We start from the raw sequence: 4,015 nt of genomic DNA on the forward strand, positions 1-4,015 counted from the left end.
CCCTTTCTTGGGCACTTAGGAGTGAAGATTAAGCTGGTGTTCATGTCTATGATCGTACGCTTGGGTTCTTTTTTTTCTTCTTCTCCTGAAGTGAGAAGCAGGAGGCAGAGAGACAGACTCCCGCATGTGCTGGACAGGGATCCACCTGGCATGCCCACCAGGGGGCGATGCTCTGCCCATCTGGGGCGTTGCTCTGCTGTAGCCTGAGCCATTCTAGCGCCTGAGGCAGAGGCCATGGAGTCATCCTCAGTGCCCAGGCCAACTTTGCTCCAATGGAGCCTTGGCTGTGGGAGGGTAAGAGAGAGATAGAGAGAAAGGAGAGGGGGAAGGGTGGAGAAGCAGATGGGTGCTTCTCCTGTGTGCCCTGGTCGGGAATTGAACCCGGGACTTCTACAAGCTGGGCCGACACTCTACCACTGAGCCAGCTGGCCAGGGCCTATGATCCTAAGCCCTTGCCCAGCCCTCGATCTTATTTTTCACCATCTGTAGCCTCACATCCTTCCTTGGCTCCACATCTTTTTTATTTTTTTTTATTTTTCTGAAGCTGGAAATGGGGAGAGACAGTCAGACAGACTCCCGCATGCGCCCGACCGGGATCCACCCGGCACGCCCACCAGGGGGCGACACTCTGCCCACCAGGGGGCGATGCTCTGCCCCTCCGGGGCGTCGCTCTGCCGTGACCAGAGCCACTCTAGTGCCTGGGGCAGAGGCCAAGGAGCCATTCCCAGTGCCCGGGCCATCTTTGCTCCAATGGAGCCTTGGCTGCGGGAGGGGAAGAGAGAGACAGAGAAGAAGGAAGGGGGGGGGTGGAGAAGCAAATGGGCGCTTCTTCTATTTGCCCTAGCCGAGAATCGAACCCGGGTCCCCCGCACGCCAGGCTGACGCTCTACCGATGAGCCAACTGGCCAGGGCCTCTTTTTTCTTCTTTTAATATCCCAGTAACATGGTGCTGCCTATAGTTCTCCACACACAGAGGCTCTTTCACATCCCCTGGTTTTCACACATACTTTATTTCCTTGGCCTGCGACATCCTCCTCAGCCCTTGCTCCCTGTAACCAACTTTACCCATCTTTCAAGACTAAATGCAGATGTCACTTATCTGGGAAGAAATCCCCAGCCACCCAGGCTGAGTTACGTTCCTTTTGGGGGCTCCCACAGAACCCGTAGCCACTCTGTCATTATATGTCTTTTATTGTATTTTTAATTTTTTAAATTTTTATTTATTTATTCATTTTTAGAGAGGAGAGAGAGAGAGAGAGACAGAGAGGGAGAGAGAGACAGAGAGAGAAGGGGGGAGGAGCTGGAAGCATCAACTCCCATGTGTGCCTTGACCAGGCAAGCCCAGGGTTTCGAACCAGCAACCTCAGCATTTCCAGGTCGACGCTTTATCCACTGTGCCACCACAGGTCAGGCCTTATTGTATTTTTTAAGCAGGAGCGGGTACAGACAGACAGGAAGGGAGATGAGAAGCATCTACTCATTGTTGCGGCACCTTAGTTATTCATTGATTGCTTCTCATATGTGCCTTGACCAAGGGGCTCCAGCCGGGCCAGTGACCCCTTGCTCAAGCCAGTGACCTTTGGATTTCAAGCCAGCAACCATAAGGTCATGTCTATGATCCTACACTCAAGCTGGTGGCCTCGCACTCAAGCCAGTGACCTTGTGGTTTTGAACCTGGGTCTTCGGTGTCCTAGGTTGACACTATCCACTGTGCCACCACCTGGTCAGGTCACTATGTCTTCAAATAAGTGTGACTCTGCCCCTTCTTTGTTCTAAAGTCTCCCAAGGGCCTGACTGGTGGTAGTGCAGTAGAGTGTCCACTTGGGACATTAAGGACCCAGGGTCAAAACCCCTAGGTCAAGCCTGACCTGCGGTGGCGCAGTTGATAAAGCATCGACCTGGAAATGATGAGGTCGCCGGTTCGAAACCCTGGGCTTGCCTGGTCAAGGCACATATGGGAGTTGATGCTTCCAACTCCTCCCCCTGTCTCTCTCTCTCCTCTCTCTCTCTCTCTCTCTCTCTCTCTCTCTCTCTCTCTCTCTCTCTCCCCCCTCTCTAAAATGAATAAATAAAATTAAAAAAATAAAAAATAAAATACCCCTAGGTCGACCCTGGCAGTTTGCTCAGTGGACAGAGTGTTGACCCAGTGTGCAGGAGTCTCAGGTTTGATCCCTGGTCAGGGCACACATGAGAAGCAACCATCTGTTTCTCTCCCCTTCCCTTTTCCCCTTATCTTTCTCTTTCCCTCTCGCAGCCTTGGCCCTGGGTGCTGAGGATAGCTCAGTTGATTCGAGCATTGTCCCCAGACAGGGGTTGCCCAGTAGATCCCAATTGGGCACATGCAGGAGTCTGTCTCCCCTACTTTCACTTAAAACAACCACAACAGCCTGACCAGTTGGTGGCGCAGTGGATAGAGCATAGGACTGGGATGTGGAAGACCCAGGTTCGAGACCCCGAGGTTGCCAGCTTGAGCGCGGGCTCATCTGGCTTGAGCAGAAAGCTCACCAGCTTGGACCCAAGGCCGCTGGATCAAGCAAGGGGTTACTCGATCTGCTGAAGGCCCGTGGTCAAGGCACATATGAGAAGGCAATTAAGCCTGACCAGGCGGTGGCGCAGTGGATAGAGTGTTGGACTGGGATGTGAAAGACTCAGGTTCGAGACCCCGAGGCCACCAGTTTGAGCGCGGACTCATCTGGTTTGAGCAAAAGCTCACTAGTGTGGACCCAAGGTCGCTGGCTCGAGCAAGGGGTTACTCAGTCTGCTGAAGGTCCATGGTCAAGGCACATATGAGAAAGCAATCAATGAACAACTAAGGTGTCGCAACGAAAAACTGATGATTGATGCTTCTCATCTCTCTCTGTTCCTGTCTGTCTGTCCCTATCTATCCTTCTCTCTGACTCTCTCTCTGTAAAAAACAACAACAACAAAAAACAACCACCACCACCCTAGGTCACCAGCTTGAGCAAGGGATCATGAACACGAACCCAGGGTCGCTGGCTTGAGCAAGGGGTCACCCCTACACCCCCCCATCAATGCACATATGAGAAGCAATCAATGAACAACTAAAGTGATACAACTACAAGTTGATGCTTCTCATCTCTCTCCTTTCCTCTCTCTCTCTCTCTCTCTCAAGAAAAACAACAACAAAACTCTCCCAAGGGAGCCTCTGTGGTGCCAAGTACTCTGTATCTCCACCTGGATTAAGTTTTGGTTTCCTGAGTGTTTACATGTGAAAACATTCATCCAGCTGATACTTAAGATTTTTCCATTTATCTGTATGGAATTTATTCAATTAAAACATAAATAACCAAAAACAAGCAATAAAACCACCCAAAGCTTCCATCATCCTTGCGGGAATGAACACTCCTCAGCCTGGCATCGAGGGCCTCCTTCTCTACAGCTTTACCTTTTAAGGTCTAGCTGTGGCAAATACTATACAGGTGGTCACTAAGTGTTTGCGGAGTGAACAAATGGCACATTGGTCCACTTTCCACTGGCAGTTTGCACCTCTGTAGACATGAGTGATGTGTCCCTTTCTGCCAGGAGAGGCACCTGGTCTCCCTTGCAGCTGGGGTAGGGACACCGAGCAGTCTGGCCAATAAGATGTAAACACAGGTATGCTGACTCCAGGAAGGCTACTGCTTTTCCTTATAAAAAGAAGGGACACATCTGCTTCTCCCTGCAGATATGATGTATGAAGCTACAAGGCCTGCTGTCCCCTGAGCAAGGGGGAAGGGTCAATAGGGCCACAGATAATCAGGGCGCTGGCCCCGAGGCCAGCCGTGGAGGCTGAGCTGTGGGCCCAGCGCTGTTTGCCAGGCATGTGCTGTGAGGAAAACAAACCCCTAGCACGTACTCTGCTGCTGGGCGTGTTTAGTTACTGTTAAGAAATGGAGTTTCCAACATTAAAAAACCAAGAGACTTCATATAAAGACCCTATACAAGGGTGTGGATCCCAGAGTCCACAAGCTGGGGAATCCTGGGTAAAAATGGCACAACAGGGCTAACAGTAAAG

The sequence above is a fragment of the Saccopteryx bilineata genome, chromosome 3 (assembly GCF_036850765.1).
Source record: "Saccopteryx bilineata isolate mSacBil1 chromosome 3, mSacBil1_pri_phased_curated, whole genome shotgun sequence".
Classification (NCBI taxonomy): domain Eukaryota; kingdom Metazoa; phylum Chordata; class Mammalia; order Chiroptera; family Emballonuridae; genus Saccopteryx; species Saccopteryx bilineata.